This window comes from Pseudophryne corroboree, chromosome 5 (genome assembly GCF_028390025.1).
Source record: "Pseudophryne corroboree isolate aPseCor3 chromosome 5, aPseCor3.hap2, whole genome shotgun sequence".
NCBI lineage: Eukaryota > Metazoa > Chordata > Amphibia > Anura > Myobatrachidae > Pseudophryne > Pseudophryne corroboree.
The window spans coordinates 599,341,456-599,360,701 of NC_086448.1; positions in this window are offsets into that span (position 1 = coordinate 599,341,456).

Sequence of the window (19,246 nt, forward strand, 5' to 3'; positions counted from 1 at the left end):
ATCTCTATGTGAGAACATATTCTGGGTGCAGCTGGAAAATATCTGGGGTGAAAAGATACTTAAGTAACCAAGATTTTTAGATATGTTCCTGCGCACTTGCTTTGCTGCCTATAGTGAGATCCTATCCTGATGTGTCACCACACACACCAAGGGGTTCTACTACAGATTGGGGATTTGGAAGGGATCCCACTTGTGGCGCAAATGATATTCCAGCGGTGTTATTATTTACCGTTGAATACACGTTATTTTCTCCGGAGAAAGTCCATCAAATTTCCAGAGAATAGTCCATGTGGAGATTCAGTTCAATGTGTAAATATGTGGAGAAAGCACAATGGGTATATAAAAGTTCAATTTGTGTCCCTAAACAATATAATATATGTAAAAGATGATGAGGTGACTTCTGCCCGGATTCCTTAAATTATGTCCAATCAGGAAGTGCAGATGATATCGGTAAGGTTCACCACAGTGTGGATATAGTATGAGTGCTCCTCACATGTGTGCTTACTTTCAGACACTTGAGAGAAAACTTATAAAGGTTTCTTTGTGCGGGGTACTTCTTCTATTCTATTTTCATGCATAAAACATACAAGATAAAATTCATCTAGGTATGATGCTCACAGTAAGGCTTACTTCAAGAGACGCCGTTCTTTCATATAGCGGTTTCTTTCTCTGCAAGCCCGTTTGTCATCCTCAGTCGTCCCGTGGTGCGTATTTTGCTCAATTTAAAGCAAAAAACACGAGGGAGTACATTAGGATTAATGTATATTTATTAAAACAAAATCTTTAAAACAATTTCTGGCTGTTATGCCACAACTGTATCAGCAAATCAAGATATTTAACAACGCAGCCCAACAGTGAAACAGATGGTAACCCGGGATATCTCACCGTGTAGCTGAGTGTGCTGATTCGTGTGGTCCCCAGAATATCACATGCTCCACCAACGCGTTTCTACTAATGAGTCTTTATCAAGGTGCATGTGAGTGGGAGAATTTCCTGTATTTATGGGGTGTGTAATGTGTAACCGCCCCTTCCTGGGCGGGAATCAATCAACCAATGAAACATTTAATTAAGTATTTTTATGCTAGTAGGCTGGGGATGAGTAAAATGTCTGTGCCTATTAATAGTATTACAATCCTAATTACTGCTTCCACTCTTTTAAAAAATCGTGGAATCCAGTAAACTGGTGTGCGTTCCATGTCATGTGGAACGCACACAGCTTCCGCCGGACTTCCGGTGGTCTCGGGCCGCCGCGCGTGTGGATATTATTCCGTAAGTTGCGCCTCACTTCCGCCCTTCTGCGCTCCACTGTCTGTGGAGCGCATGACGCTCTGGTGCCTCCTAACCCCCGCCTTTCATTAGTTACCATGGCAGCGATGTGTCTATGCGTTCCAAATCGTACGGAACGCATAGCACTAAGGTGACGTGTAGGTCCTGCATGCGGATTGCTGATGTTAAACGTGAATGGGACGGTGACCTGGCAGGGGATAGTGGGAACAGGAGATAATGATGATGTTTACACTTTGTGCTCTTCTCTGTATAAAATATACTATTTGGAACAAGAGGAATAATAAACAATGAAAACGAGAGAAATAACAAATACGGAAGAGAAATACTTAATATAAATGAGTGTGACTGGCTGTCTTGGAACATAAGAATATAATAGTCAGCCAGCTGATCCTAATCTTATTATCCCCCTGTCGGTTTGTTTCTTGTTTTTACATTTATTGGTATACATGAGAGGGAGTGGACAAATTATAATGCTGGAAAGAACTGATTTTTGTGATTTGGAAAAATAGAAATGTAAATTAAGTCGGTCTAGGTCTGTGCAAAGAGGATGGGTAGTCTATTTTGGTAGGAATATATTTTTTCCAAAAAAAAGGAGAGAAAGGTGATCTTCATAGGAACCATTTGGTCTCAAAATCCAGGTTTAGACCTCCCGGATGTAAGGTTCCCATCTCAAATATACTTCGCATTTCTTTTTTTGCTAGTTCTTCCTCCATATTAACCTTTCTCCAATTCCTTTGTATCGTATGGATCCCACAGAAGGAGACAATGTCTGAGAGTTTGCATTGATGTACCTCTTTAAAATGGGTTGATACTCCGTGGGTGGTGACGCCTTTTTTGATGTTGCGAATGTGTTCCGCCATACGCTCCTTTAGTTTCCTTGTATTCCTTCCGACGTATTGTTTCCTACATTTTTTTTGTTCCAAATAGTATATTTTATACAGAGAAGAGCACAAAGTGTAAACATCATCATTATCTCCTGTTCCCACTATCCCCTGCCAGGTCACCGTCCCATTCACGTTTAACATCAGCAATCCGCATGCAGGACCTACACGTCACCTAAGTGCTATGCGTTCCGTACGATTTGGAACGCATAGACACATCGCTGCCATGGTAACTAATGAAAGGCGGGGGTTAGGAGGCACCACAGAGTCATGCGCTCCACAGACAGTAGAGCGCAGAAGGGCGGAAATGAGGCGCGACTTCCGGAATAATATCCACACGCGCGGCGGGCCGAGACCACCGGAAGTCCGGCGGAAGCTGTGTGCGTTCCACATGACATGGAACGCACACCAGTTTACTGGATTCCACGATTTTTTAAAAGAGTGGAAGCAGTAATTAGGATTGTAATACTATTAATAGGCACAGACATTTTACTCATCCCCAGCCTACTAGCATAAAAATACTTAATTAAATGTTTCATTGGTTGATTGATTCCCGCCCAGGAAGGGGCGGTTACACATTACACACCCCATAAATACAGGAAATTCTCCCACTCACATGCACCTTGATAAAGACTCATTAGTAGAAACGCGTTGGTGGAGCATGTGATATTCTGGGGACCACACGAATCAGCACACTCAGCTACACGGTGAGATATCCCGGGTTACCATCTGTTTCACTGTTGGGCTGCGTTGTTAAATATCTTGATTTGCTGATACAGTTGTGGCACAACAGCCAGAAATTGTTTTAAAGATTTTGTTTTAATAAATATACATTAATCCTAATGTACTCCCTCGTGTTTTTTGCTTTAAATTGAGCAAAATACGCACCACGGGACGACTGAGGACGACAAACGGGCTTGCAGAGAAAGAAACCGCTATATGAAAGAACGGCGTCTCTTGAAGTAAGCCTTACTGTGAGCATCATACCTAGATGAATTTTATCTTGTATGTTTTATGCATGAAAATTGAATAGAAGAAGTACTCCGCACAAAGAAACCTTTATAAGTTTTCTCTCAAGTGTCTGAAAGTAAGCACACATGTGAGGAGCACTCATACTATATCCACACTGTGGTGAACCTTACCGATATCATCTGCACTTCCTGATTGGACATAATTTAAGGAATCCGGGCAGAAGTCACCTCATCATCTTTTACATCTATTATATTGTTTGGGGACACAAATTGAACTTTTATATACCCATTGTGCTTTCCCCACATATTTACACATTGAACTGAATCTCCACATGGACTATTCTCTGGAAATTTGATGGACTTTCTCCGGAGAAAATAACGAAGAGTGTATTCAACGGTAAATAATAACACCGCTGGAATATCATTTGCGCCACAAGTGGGATCCCTTCCAAATCCCCAATCTGTAGTACACACATTATAAGTCGCTATACTTGAAAATATGCGCAGCGAGCACAGCCATATATGGTAACACACGCATTTACACGGACATGCCACAGAGATGGATTCAACACTTATTTCATACAGTACATAATTATAATAATATCAAGCGCCAGACATCATGATGATTTAAAATTATCTAATGAATTAATGTCATGTATGTGTATTATTTGAACGAAACCAGATAGACCGGTCATGTTTACTATTGAAGCAACCAGATTGATGTGTAGATTCATTTGATGCTTGTTGTGAAGTTGTGGGACATTGCAGCGGATAATTATGATTAAATGTATAAAAGCTAAAATCACTTTTATTAGAACAATAGATATTCCAAACAGGTGGTGGACAGGAAACTCAGGCCAGCCCCTTTGGACGTCCCCAAGGCTGAACCTGTTCAGCATATACAAAGGGACTGGTGACTCATCGTGAACCCCTCCCCCAGAAACTAGATAACACACTGATCACACAGGAAGGTAGTTCCTGTTTTGGTCTCAGAGTGGCTGTAAGGTCTGAGACGATGATGGACTTGCTGGCAGATCAGTTCCTGTATTTATTTACAAAGAGAGAGAGACATAAGATGCATTGGAGGGAATGGTAATTGTATCACTGGCCTGTAACTGTATGTAATTGTATGTAACTGTATGTTTTAGCTGCTTACTGTGTGAGTTGTAATCATGTAACTATAGGTATACTGTACTTTGTAATATATATTTAATCCATATCCTTTTAATAACAAATATATACATCAATGAGCTTTGGAACTCAGATAATGTGTGGGTGTATTATTTTCTCTTATGGGATGCAGTGTTTTGTGATGTATAGCGCACATTCATGGGATATGGTAATAAGAGGTGCAGGCGTTTACAATATATATTAGAGCGGGCATTTTAAATATTTGTGAGAAATCAATTTGGCATTCTTAAAACAGTGATAACCAGTATATATGCACAATAATATATGATTTCCTTCCTTTCAAATCAAGGGGGTAACGTCGGCATATCTAAATATATTTTGGGGTAAAAGGTAAAAAAGTTCCTTGACCCCCGATTTATAGAGACATGCAATTTATCAGTCAAACCTTTTTTTCTTTTTATGATGCTATAAAGTAAGCAAAATATTTTCACTTATAAACTTGTTTGAACATGATATTCCTTTGTAACGCCATGGTTGGTATTATTTTCCACCAAATAATTATGACGGTGTCAAATCAGGCTGAAGGTGAGTATCCAACAAATGGGCTTTAGCTGGAGAGACTGGGGACACAGAGGGAAGAAAGCAAAGAGTCCGGAACTCTGAACCTGGAAGTGTTAATGTGGACACCCAATCAGGAAACAGAAGTTCCATGAGGAGAAATAAAGGTGTTCCATCCAAAAGATACAGTGAGGAATATGCAAATATAGCTTGCTGTGAACCCCAAAATATACAGGAAGCAAAATCAAGTAGCGACTGGAAAGAATGGAAGTCAGCAATAGATACAGAGCTTACAGCTCTGGATGATAACAGTACATGTAGTTGACAGGCTGAATAACCGTAAGACAATCAAGAACAAGTGGGTCTTTTGCAGAAAGCTGAATGGGGACACGACTATTGCTCGTTATAAAGCCCAAACACAAAAGCAACAAAGTACCTCCTGGCGCTAATTGAAAAAAGTCTCAGTATTTTAATATTAGTCCACCTGCTGCTCTCTATCATCAAAAGGGACTACTCTACCCTTTCACTTCAAAAACCAAAGAAACAAATACAGAGTATATCAAGCGCTAGCAGAGTATAATTAAAAATAATTTATTTTACTTATAGCATAAAATTAATCGGTATCTCCTTTATAAACCTTTATAGCATTTTCCATGTGGCTATACAATAATTTCTCCCCTTGTTTTTTTTGTTTTTGTTTTCTTTCTGTTACCCAGCTGCATCGCTGTCTCTGCAAGCGGGGGGTTCGGGCGCGGACACCCCATCCCCTCTGTGGGGATTGCGGGACCCGCACCTGTCGCTGTCGTGGTTTATGAGCCCCCTTGGCCGCAGGCAGACCCAGCAGGGCTTCGGCGGCCGGGGGTAAGGCGGTCTCTGGGAAGAATAGACAGTGGCCGGCCCATCCACAGGGATGGGTCTTGTCCTTGCTGTAGCATTTCCTGCAGGGGCTGGCAGTGGCTTTCGGGGCTCCCTGCAGGTAGTGGGTGATGTGTTAGAAGTAGGTATGCTGCCCCCTGCTAAGCCAGCAGGGGCGGCACCAGCTTCGTCCACTCCATTTGCCTTCTCTGCTACTGCATCCCTTCCAGGGCAGCCTGCAGCCTTCCAGGTTTAGTGCCATGTCCACCGGCATTTTTACTCCACGGGTGCTTGGCTTGCGGGTTCCTAGGCATATGGCAGTTCTGTGTAGCAGTTTTTTCAGTTTCCCCTGGCCCCGGTAGATTCCCAGGGTTTTTCCTCCATAGTTTCCTCCCCCCAGGCAGTGCAATCCATTTGTCACCTGTGCTGGCGCATAATTTCTGCCCTGTACCTAGGTTTCTCTTTTCCTGGATGGGGGGTTGTCCTGGTTTCCACCCTGTCGTTCGGTCCTGGCTTTGCAGCTGGTGACCTTGAGTTTTTGTTTTCGTAAGCAGTTTACCCTACTGCCTCGGTAGCCCCGTTCTCTTCCATGTGCCCTCCCCCTGTTCACTGTTTTTTTCCCCATTCCATGCCTTATGCAGGTCCTTTGCCTTGGGTCCCCCCCACTCCCCTTCCTCGGCGAGCCCCTCTGTTATGTCGTATGTCTGTACCGCCTACCCTTCTTCCTCTATTTTTCCTCCTACCCCTCCCCCCACCTCTCATGTCTTCTTCGCAGTGGCCCCCACGCATCCTGCCCCTTACCTGCTGGTGGACCCCTCGCTCCCATGCTACCACCTTTCCCCTTGCCAGCCACTTCCCTGGCGGATTCTGGGTCTGTTCTTGTTGTTTCTCTGTCCTCTGATGCTTCGCTTTTAGTTTCAGCACTGGGTTTGATTGGAGGTTCTCCTGTTGCTGCTGGGTTGGTTGTGGCAGACGTAATGGCGGGTGGCTAAGTGGCCCCTTCGGCTGGAGTGCAGCTCCTCTGCCCTCGCTTACGGTTCCCGCGGTTTTGTCGGGGTCTGGAGCCAGTGAGTATGAGTTGTTTCCTGTTTTGGGTCTCCTGTCAGATTACACAGTGATATGCTGTAGTTTTGCGCTCCATGTGGACCCAAAAACATAGTTTACCACTCAGTTGCAGAATGTTTAGCCTTCGGCAACTGAAGGTGTGCAGGGTGCCTTTTTATTTTTGCTCCCGGGCGCCATCATTTGACCCCTTTGGTTCACGGGAGGTTGCTTTCTTTTGCCCCCTCACTCGGGTTCTGTTTCCTTTTCCCTGCAGGTTGTCGTTTGCATGCTTTTGAGTTATTGTGTTATGTTCATAACGTGGTTTGGGTGTGGTGACTCCAGGTTTAGGGTCTGTTTAATTTTGCTGTTTGGGTGGAGCCCGTGGCTCGACAGACTAATGCAGAGGTCTGTAGTGTAGAGGGACCTGGATTCAGGCCCAGTGTCACCTAGATGATTTCTATTTATAACATTCATATGTTTTTGAGTAGAGTTCGGGGGTCCTCGTGGTGGGCCTTTGTGGTATTTTGTTGTTGTCTTCTGTTGGACATGTGGGGTTCATGCAGGGTTAGTCTTTATGTGGGTGGCAACGTCTGGGTCAATTTTGCACGGTGTGTAGTTCCTTGCCCGTCTAAGGGAGCTAATGTCGGTCGGCTTAGCTGGTCTTATTGTGGTGCCTAGGTTGGTCCCATAGGCGCTAGTTGAGCCCCGGGCCTTGTAGCATTTGTGCATAGGTTAATTTGGTGTCACAGTTTGGTTATCCGTTTTTGGATTGATGTGGGTTTTGGTGGCGGGTCAGGGCCTTCGGCGCCTGCCTGTGGCGGGAGAGCGCTGCAGTCTCAGTGGCCTATTGTGCCACAAGATGTCATCGTGGGGCATCTACCCTCTGATGATTACCTGTCGAGTTTGTCCTGCTCAGTGCGGGGGACCTGGACGCCCTTTGTGTAGGGGCATTTCAGTCTTGGCCATGAGGTGTGGTGAGTGCCCGCGATGCTAGTTCGTCATTGCAGGGGGGACGTGACAGTCGTCCTCTAGGGCCCAATACAATAGTCAAGGCTAGAACTGAGATTGTAGTGTCTCCTGGCCACCTTTACCTCGTAGGTCACTCACATTTGGAATAAACAGCTGTGACCTTCAAGCCAAGCCGTTTATGTGTCAGTGTCAATTATTTGTGTCTGTGTCATTTATTTTAGGATTAAGTTAATCATTATGTCAAAAAGGTAAGGGTTGTGGTTTGTATACGTTAAGTACCACTTCATTAGAAAATGAGGGTCAACGGTCACAAGGCTTTAATGATGTTCAGGAATACACCTATGGAGCTCTTAATAATAAAACTATAGAGGAAAAACTGTTCATCATAGTTGTATATGTGGATGATCTATTGCTAACAGGTCAAGAAGAGCACATTACTGATGTAAAACAGCAGCTGAAACAAAGGGCCTAATTCAGATCTGATCGCAGCAACAAATTTGTTAGCTAATGGGCAAAACCATGGGGGTTATTCCGAGTTGATCATAGCTCTGCTAAATTTAGCACAGCTACGATCATCTTCCCAGACATGCGGGGGGATGCCCAGCACAGGGCTAGTCCGCCCCGCATGTCAGTGCCCCCCCCCCCCCCACGCACAAATACAAAAGCATTGCACAGCGGCGATGCTTCTGTATATCTGGAGTTTCTCCCAGCCAGCGCAGCTCCTGGGGCTGGCCGGGAGTTGTTCTTCACTGCCGCTGGCCGCAGCGGCTGTGTGAGATGTCACGCAGCCGCCGCAGCCCGCCCCTGCCTGCGTTGGCCGGACCGCGCCCCCTAAACGGCGGCTTAACGCCGCCGTCCAGCCCCCTCCCTCCCAGTGACCGCCTCTGTCTCAGAGGCGATCACTAGGCATCGACAACTGCCATGCGCCGGCGCACTGCGGCGCCGGCGCATGCGCAGTTCCGACCCAATCGCTGCGCTGCGACAAACTGCAGCGAGCGATCGGGTCGGAATGACCCCCATGTGCACTGCAGGGGAGGCCGATATAACATGTGCAGAGAGAGTTAGATTTGGGTGTGGTGTGTTCAAACTGAAATCTAAATTGCAGTGTAAAAATAAAGCAGCCAGTATTTACCCTGCACAGAAACAAAATAACCCACCCAAATCTAACCCACCATGGCCCTCATTCCGAGTTGATCGCTAGCTGCCATTGTTCGCTGTGTAGTGATCAGTTAAAAATGGCAATACTGCGCATGCGTACGCACCGCAATGCGCACACGTGGCGAACGGGTACAAAGAGCATTGTGGTTTTGCACAGGTTCTAGCGACGCTTTCAGTCGCACAGCCGATCGCAAGGAGATTGACAGGAAGTGGGAGTTTCTGGGTGTCAACTGACCGTTTACTGGGAGTGTTTGGAAAAACGCAGGTGTGGACGGGCATTTGCTGGGCGGGTATCTGACGTCATTACCGTGTCATTCGTAGCAGCAATCATCGTACAGAAGAAGTAAGTACAGGGCTGGTCTTGTTCTGCACAAAATGTGCTTGCGGCCGCTCTGCTGCACAGGCGTTCGCACTCCTGCAAAGTGAAAATACACTCCCCCGTGGGCGGCAACTACGCGTTTGCACAGCTGCTAAAAGTAGCTAGCGAGCGATCAACTCGGAATGAGGACTCATATCCAACACGGCAACACTCTGACAACAAATTTCACGTACAACCGTACGGTTTATAGTATCATATTGGTTGTATACTGTTGCTCCCGTACACACTACAGCAATCACTGGCTAATTTTAATAATGATCTGTACAGTGGGCTGTACTGTAAAGGGGAAATAAAAGGAAAACACCATTTTGTCTTTGAGCAGTATTGCTGTGTTTGTTGGACCAAAATGTATTTTCCATGGGATAAGTTTTATTTTAAAGTCCATTTTGAGTGCCTTCTTTTCTATCACTTTTTTATAGCTCCACTCCTAAAAACAGTACTGTAGTGTATACATAAGGGCAGAGAGTGGTGCTGCAGGACAGCATTGCTACAAGCAGACAGTGAAACATATAAATCCACTGCACTCACCATTACCAGGATTGTGGTGCAAAGTGCCATCTGATCACACTGTATTAATAAAAATCACAGACCTCAGCACTCACCATAATAAACAGTGGGGTTTTAGTTCATATATTGATCAATGCATTTAAGCTTGTAGCCCATATATTTATATTTCCAGATTGTGGCATTCATATACACTTATATTGTGTATAAAAACTACTTTTAATTCCACCATTTGGGGTGTCCACCCACCTGTCTTTAGGGACAAGATTTTTAGCGGTTGATAACAAATGGTGGGACACCCCAACAGGGGCAGATTGTGATGGAAATCAGCCCGTGAAATTTCTGAAAGAAGCCCTAATGGAGGTGGGGCATGTTAATGGGGTGGAGTCTGTAGAGGGGGGCAGGATTCCTCTTCATAGGACCTGATCCTGAGTGGGATGCAGTTTCGGCCTTCCTTGCATCTAGTGCTGCAGTTGCGTCTGTGACTTTATTCTAATGCAGCTACAAAGCCCTTCCCTTCTATACATGTGTGTGTGTGTGTGTAAATGTGCATGGACTGAGATGCCCACTTTTACACACATTGAAAACAAAATTGGCCTCCACAGGAAAACACATTCGCTCCTACAGGGGGAAAAAGTACAGGAAAAAAACATTTTCCTTCTTACAGAAAAAAAAAAACTTACAGCAAAAAAAATTGTGCCCGGTACTGGAAAAAAAAAACACCCGGAAGTGTCGTCTAACTGTAGCAGATGACACCTTCCAGGTTGCATTGGAACACAACTTACAGAACTACAGCAGCCGAAGCAGGCAGCCAGTGTTGGCTGGCATTTCAGCCAGTTCCGGCCCACAGGTGAGGGCATGGGACTGGCCCAATCGGCAATTTACCCACTGTCCCAATAGGCTAATCTGCCCCTGCATCCCAAATGTTGTAAAAGGACTGCTTACATAAAAAGCAAGTGTCTGAGTGGCACAATCCACAACTATTCATTTGGACAAAATATAAAGTGTGTAAATCAATCTATATGTGTACACATGCCCCTCAAAAATGTAAGCACCACCAAAATAGGAACACATACCACACAAGAAGAAAACACTGGTATAATGATGCTGCTGCTGCTGATGATGATGATGATGATGATGATGTTGCTCCTAGGTCAGTAGCTGCATCTGCAACATGGTCCCAGGTGAATGGCAGTGTCTGGAAAGTCACCAAGGAGCTTCCACGCTGGTGGAGAGGCTGAGGACTGTGGGGAAAATGGAAGTGGCAACATATGACATCAAAACTTGCCAAATCGGCCAGACATATCGTCTGGTGGTCCACTTGGTCATACACACTACACGATTGGCACCTAAACGTATGCGAGATCCTCTGGTTGGTTGTGCAGCACGGCCAACCAGAGAATGTCACATAAGACCCATGGGTGCGCACAATTGTGTGTACACACTAGACATTGTTGATGATTTGAAGTTCCAATACAGCAAATCGTCCCAATATTATTTAGGTGTGTACCCTAAGGATTGTTTGCATCAACGTACAAGGCTTAATGTACTTTTGCTGCAGAACAGATGTAAGTTCTTAACAGTGACGTGCGGTGGGGTGAGGCAGGTGAGGCAGAGCCTTTCCTGTCATACTTACGTTTAAGCCAGAGTTTTGACTGAATAAAATATATGAAAAATACTGATACAGGTTGAGTATCCCTTATCCAAAATGCTTGGGACCAGAGGTATTTTGGATATCGGATTTTTCCGTAATTTGGAATAATTGCATATCAAAATGAGATATCATGGTGATGGGACCTAAATATTAGAGATGAGCGCCTGAAATTTTTCGGGTTTTGTGTTTTGGTTTTGGGTTCGGTTCCGCGGCCGTGTTTTGGGTTCGAACGCGTTTTGGCAAAACCTCACCGAATTTTTTTTGTCGGATTCGGGTGTGTTTTGGATTCGGGTGTTTTTTTCCAAAAACACTAAAAAACAGCTTAAATCATAGAATTTGGGGGTCATTTTGATCCCAAAGTATTATTAACCTCAAAAACCATAATTTACACTCATTTTCAGTCTATTCTGAATACCTCACACCTCACAATATTATTTTTAGTCCTAAAATTTGCACCGAGGTCGCTGTGTGAGTAAGATAAGCGACCCTAGTGGCCGACACAAACACCGGGCCCATCTAGGAGTGGCACTGCAGTGTCACGCAGGATGTCCCTTCCAAAAAACCCTCCCCAAACAGCACATGACGCAAAGAAAAAAAGAGGCGCAATGAGGTAGCTGTGTGAGTAAGATTAGCGACCCTAGTGGCCGACACAAACACCGGGCCCATCTAGGAGTGGCACTGCAGTGTCACGCAGGATGGCCCTTCCAAAAAACCCTCCCCAAACAGCACATGACGCAAAGAAAAAAAGAGGCGCAATGAGGTAGCTGTGTGAGTAAGATTAGCGACCCTAGTGGCCGACACAATCACCGGGCCCATCTAGGAGTGGCACTGCAGTGTCACGCAGGATGGCCCTTCCAAAAAACCCTCCCCAAACAGCACATGACGCAAAGAAAAAAAGAGGCGCAATGAGGTAGCTGACTGTGTGAGTAAGATTAGCGACCCTAGTGGCCGACACAAACACCGGGCCCATCTAGGAGTGGCACTGCAGTGTCACGCAGGATGGCCCTTCCAAAAAACCCTCCCCAAACAGCACATGACGCAAAGAAAAAAAGAGGCGCAATGAGGTAGCTGTGTGAGTAAGATTAGCGACCCTAGAGGCCGACACAAACACCGGGCCCATCTAGGAGTGGCACTGCAGTGTCACGCAGGATGTCCCTTCCAAAAAACCCTCCCCAAACAGCACATGACGCAAAGAAAAAAAGAGGCGCAATGAGGTAGCTGACTGTGTGAGTAAGATTAGCGACCCTAGTGGCCGACACAAACACCGGGCCCATCTAGGAGTGGCACTGCAGTGTCACGCAGGATGGCCCTTTCAAAAAACCCTCCCCAAACAGCACATGACGCAAAGAAAAAAAGAGGCGCAATGAGGTAGCTGTGTGAGTAAGATTAGCGACCCTAGTGGCCGACACAAACACCGGGCACATCTAGGAGTGGCACTGCAGTGTCACGCAGGATGTCCCTTCCAAAAAACCCTCCCCAAACAGCACATGACGCAAAGAAAAAAAGAGGCGCAATGAGGTAGCTGACTGTGTGAGTAAGATTAGCGACCCTAGTGGCCGACACAAACACCGGGCCCATCTAGGAGTGGCACTGCAGTGTCAGGCAGGATGTCCCTTCCAAAAAACCCTCCCCAAACAGCACATGACGCAAAGAAAAAAAGAGGCGCAATGAGGTAGCTGACTGTGTGAGTAAGATTAGCGACCCTAGTGGCCGACACAAACACCGGGCCCATCTAGGAGTGGCACTGCAGTGTCACGCAGGATGTCCCTTCCAAAAAACCCTCCCCAATCAGCACATGATGCAAAGAAAAAGAAAAGAAAAAAGAGGTGCAAGATGGAATTGTCCTTGGGCCCTCCCACCCACCCTTATGTTGTATAAACAAAACAGGACATGCACACTTTAACCAACCCATCATTTCAGTGACAGGGTCTGCCACACGACTGTGACTGATATGACGGGTTGGTTTGGACCCCCCCCAAAAAAGAAGCAATTAATCTCTCCTTGCACAAACTGGCTCTACAGAGGCAAGATGTCCACCTCATCTTCACCCTCCGATATATCACCGTGTACATCCCCCTCCTCACAGATTATAAATTCGTCCCCACTGGAATCCACCATCTCAGCTCCCTGTGTACTTTGTGGAGGCAATTGCTGCTGGTCAATGTCTCCGCGGAGGAATTGATTATAATTCATTTTAATGAACATCATCTTCTCCACATTTTCTGGATGTAACCTCGTACGCCGATTGCTGACAAGGTGAGCGGCGGCACTAAACACTCTTTCGGAGTACACACTTGTGGGAGGGCAACTTAGGTAGAATAAAGCCAGTTTGTGCAAGGGCCTCCAAATTGCCTCTTTTTCCTGCCAGTATAAGTACGGACTGTGTGACGTGCCTACTTGGATGCGGTCACTCATATAATCCTCCACCATTCTATCAATGTTGAGAGAATCATATGCAGTGACAGTAGACGACATGTCCGTAATCGTTGTCAGGTCCTTCAGTCCGGACCAGATGTCAGCATCAGCAGTCGCTCCAGACTGCCCTGCATCACCGCCAGCGGGTGGGCTCGGAATTCTGAGCCTTTTCCTCGCACCCCCAGTTGCGGGAGAATGTGAAGGAGGAGATGTTGACAGGTCGCGTTCCGCTTGACTTGACAATTTTGTCACCAGCAGGTCTTTCAACCCCAGCAGACCTGTGTCTGCCGGAAAGAGAGATCCAAGGTAGGCTTTAAATCTAGGATCGAGCACGGTGGCCAAAATGTAGTGCTCTGATTTCAACAGATTGACCACCCGTGAATCCTTGTTAAGCGAATTAAGGGCTGCATCCACAAGTCCCACATGCCTAGCGGAATCGCTCCCTTTTAGCTCCTTCTTCAATGCCTCCAGCTTCTTCTGCAAAAGCCTGATGAGGGGAATGACCTGACTCAGGCTGGCAGTGTCTGAACTGACTTCACGTGTGGCAAGTTCAAAGGGCATCAGAACCTTGCACAACGTTGAAATCATTCTCCACTGCACTTGAGACAGGTGCATTCCACCTACTATATCGTGCTCAATTGTATAGGCTTGAATGGCCTTTTGCTGCTCCTCCAACCTCTGAAGCATATAGAGGGTTGAATTCCACCTCGTTACCACTTCTTGCTTCAGATGATGGCAGGGCAGGTTCAGTAGTTTTTGGTGGTGCTCCAGTCTTCTGTACGTGGTGCCTGTACGCCGAAAGTGTCCCGCAATTTTTCTGGCCACCGACAGCATCTCTTGCACGCCCCTGTCGTTTTTTAAAAAATTCTGCACCACCAAATTCAAGGTATGTGCAAAACATGGGACGTGCTGGAATTTGCCCATATTTAATGCACACACAATATTGCTGGCGTTGTCCGATGCCACAAATCCACAGGAGAGTCCAATTGGGGTAAGCCATTCCGCGATGATCTTCCTCAGTTACCGTAAGAGGTTTTCAGCTGTGTGCGTATTCTGGAAAGCGGTGATACAAAGCGTAGCCTGCCTAGGAAAGAGTTGGCGTTTGCGAGATGCTGCTACTGGTGCCGCCGCTGCTGTTCTTGCGGCGGGAGTCCATACATCTACCCAGTGGGCTGTCACAGTCATATAGTCCTGACCCTGCCCTGCTCCACTTGTCCACATGTCCGTGGTTAAGTGGACATTGGGTACAAATGCATTTTTTAGGACACTGGTGAGTCTTTTTCTGACGTCCGTGTACATTCTCGGTATCGCCTGCCTAGAGAAGTGGAACCTAGATGGTATTTGGTAACGGGGGCACACTGCCTCAATAAATTGTCTAGTTCCCTGTGAACTAACGGCGGATACCGGACGCACGTCTAACACCAACATAGTTGTCAAGGACTCAGTTATCCGCTTTGCAGTAGGATGACTGCTGTGATATTTCATCTTCCTCGCAAAGGACTGTTGAACAGTCAATTGCTTACTGGAAGTAGTACAAGTGGGCTTACGACTTCCCCTCTGGGATGACCATCGACTCCCAGCGGCAACAACAGCAGCGCCAGCAGCAGTAGGCGTTACACGCAAGGATGCATCGGAGGAATCCCAGGCAGGAGAGGACTCGTCAGAATTGCCAGTGACATGGCCTGCAGGACTATTGGCATTCCTGGGGAAGGAGGAAATTGACACTGAGGGAGTTGGTGGGGTGGATTGCGTGAGCTTGGTTACAAGAGGAAGGGATTTACTGGTCAGTGGACTGCTTCCGCTGTCACCCAAAGTTTTTGAACTTGTCACTGACTTATTATGAATGCGCTGCAGGTGACGTATAAGGGAGGATGTTCCGAGGTGGTTAACGTCCTTACCCCTACTTATTACAGCTTGACAAAGGGAACACACGGCTTGACACCTGTTGTCCGCATTTCTGGTGAAATACCTCCACACCGAAGAGCTGATTTTTTTGGTATTTTCACCTGGCATGTCAACGGCCATATTCCTCCCACGGACAACAGGTGTCTCCCCGGGTGCCTGACTTAAACAAACCACCTCACCATCAGAATCCTCCTGGTCAATTTCCTCCCCAGCGCCAGCAACACCCATATCCTCCTCATCCTGGTGTACTTCAACACTGACATCTTCAATCTGACTATCAGGAACTGGACTGCGGGTGCTCCTTCCAGCACTTGCAGGGGGCGTGCAAATGGTGGAAGGCGCATGCTCTTCACGTCCAGTGTTGGGAAGGTCAGGCATCGCAACCGACACAATTGGACTCTCCTTGTGGATTTGGGATTTCAAAGAACGCACAGTTCTTTGCGGTGCTTTTGCCAGCTTGAGTCTTTTCAGTTTTCTAGCGAGAGGCTGAGTGCTTCCATCCTCATGTGAAGCTGAACCACTAGCCATGAACATAGGCCAGGGCCTCAGCCGTTCCTTGCCACTCCGTGTGGTAAATGGCATATTGGCAAGTTTACGCTTCTCCTCCGACAATTTTATTTTAGGTTTTGGAGTCCTTTTTTTACTGATATTTGGTGTTTTGGTTTTGACATGCTCTGTACTATGCCATTGGGCATCGGCCTTGGCAGATGACGTTGCTGGCATTTCATCGTCTCGGCCATGACTAGTGGCAGCAGCTTCAGCACGAGGTGGAAGTGGATCTTGATCTTTCCCTAATTTTGGAACCTCAACATTTTTGTTCTCCATATTTTAATAGGCACAACTAAAAGGCACCTCAGGTAAACAATGGAGATGGATGGATTGGATACTAGTATACAATTATGGACGGGCTGCCGAGTGCCGACACAGAGGTAGCCACAGCCGTGAACTACCGCACTGTACTGTGTCTGCTGCTAATATATAGACTGGTTGATAAAGAGATAGTATACTCGTAACTAGTATGTATGTATAAAGAAAGAAAAAAAACCACGGTTAGGTGGTATATACAATTATGGACGGGCTGTCAAGTGCCGACACAGAGGTAGCCACAGCCGTGAACTACCGCACTGTACTGTGTCTGCTGCTAATATATAGACTGGTTGATAAAGAGATAGTATACTCGTAACTAGTATGTATGTATAAAGAAAGAAAAAAAAACCACGGTTAGGTGGTATATACAATTATGGACGGGCTGCCGAGTGCCGACACAGAGGTAGCCACAGCCGTGAACTACTGTACTGTGTCTGCTGCTAATATATAGACTGGTTGATAAAGAGATAGTATACTCGTAACTAGTATGTATGTATAAAGAAAGAAAAAAAAACCACGGTTAGGTGGTATATACAATTATGGACGGGCTGCCGAGTGCCGACACAGAGGTAGCCACAGCCGTGAACTACCGCACTGTACTGTGTCTGCTGCTAATATATAGACTGGTTGATAAAGAGATAGTATACTCGTAACTAGTATGTATGTATAAAGAAAGAAAAAAAAACCACGGTTAGGTGGTATATACAATTATGGACGGGCTGCCGAGTGCCGACACAGAGGTAGCCACAGCCGTGAACTACCGCACTGTACTGTGTCTGCTGCTAATATATAGACTGGTTGATAAAGAGATAGTATACTCGTAACTAGTATGTATGTATAAAGAAAGAAAAAAAAACCACGGTTAGGTGGTATATACAATTATGGACGGGCTGCCGAGTGCCGACACAGAGGTAGCCACAGCCGTGAACTACCGCACTGTACTGTGTCTGCTGCTAATATATAGACTGGTTGATAAAGAGATAGTATACTCGTAACTAGTATGTATGTATAAAGAAAGAAAAAAAAACCACGGTTAGGTGGTATATACAATTATGGACGGGCTGCCGAGTGCCGACACAGAGGTAGCCACAGCCGTGAACTACCGCACTGTACTGTGTCTGCTGCTAATATATAGACTGGTTGATAAAGAGATAGTATACTCGTAACTAGTATGTATGTATAAAGAAAGAAAAAAAAACCACGGTTAGGTGGTATATACAATTATGGACGGGCTGCCGAGTGCCGACACAGAGGTAGCCACAGCCGTGAACTACCGCACTGTACTGTGTCTGCTGCTAATATATAGACTGGTTGATAAAGAGATAGTATACTCGTAACTAGTATGTATGTATAAAGAAAGAAAAAAAACCACGGTTAGGTGGTATATACAATTATGGACGGGCTGCCGAGTGCCGACACAGAGGTAGCCACAGCCGTGAACTACCGCACTGTACTGTGTCTGCTGCTAATATATAGACTGGTTGATAAAGAGATAGTATACTCGTAACTAGTATGTATGTATAAAGAAAGAAAAAAAAACCACGGTTAGGTCACTGGTATATACAATTATGGACGGGCTGCCGAGTGCCGACACAGAGGTAGCCACAGCCGTGAACTACCGCACTGTACTGTGTCTGCTGCTAATATAGACTGGTTGATAAAGAGATAGTATACTACTAATATTATATACTGGTGGTCAGGTCACTGGTCACTAGTCACACTGGCAGTGGCACTCCTGCAGCAAAAGTGTGCACTGTTTAATTTTAATATAATATTATGTACTCCTGGCTCCTGCTATAACCTATAACTGGCACTGCAGTAGTGCTCCCCAGTCTCCCCCACAATTATAAGCTGTGTGAGCTGAGCAGTCAGACAGATATATAATATATATAGATGATGCAGCACACTGGCCTGAGCCTGAGCAGTGCACACAGATATGGTATGTGACTGACTGAGTCACTGTGTGTATCGCTTTTTTCAGGCAGAGAACGGATATATTAAATAAACTGCACTGTGTGTCTGGTGGTCACTCACTATATAATATATTATGTACTCCTGGCTCCTGCTATAACCTATAACTGGCACTGCAGTAGTGCTCCCCAGTCTCCCCCACAATTATAAGCTGTGTGAGCTGAGCAGTCAGACAGATATATATAATATTATATATAGATAATAGATGATGCAGCACACTGGCCTGAGCCTGAGCAGTGCACACAGATATGGTATGTGACTGAGTCACTGTGTGCTGTGTATCGCTTTTTTCAGGCAGAGAACGGATTATATTATGTACTCCTGGCTCCTGCTATAACCTATAACTGGCACTGCAGTAGTGCTCCCCAGTCTCCCCCACAATTATAAGCTGTGTGAGCTGAGCAGTCAGACAGATATATATAATATTATATATAGATAATAGATGATGCAGCACACTGGCCTGAGCCTGAGCAGTGCACACAGATATGGTATGTGACTGAGTCACTGTGTGCTGTGTATCGCTTTTTTCAGGCAGAGAACGGATTATAAATAAAAGTGGTGGTCACTGGTCACTATCAGCAAAACTCTGCACTGTACACTACTGAGTACTCCTAATGCTCCCCAAAATTAGTAAATCAAGTGTCTCTCTAATCTATTCTAATTCTAAACGGAGAGGACGCCAGCCACGTCCTCTCCC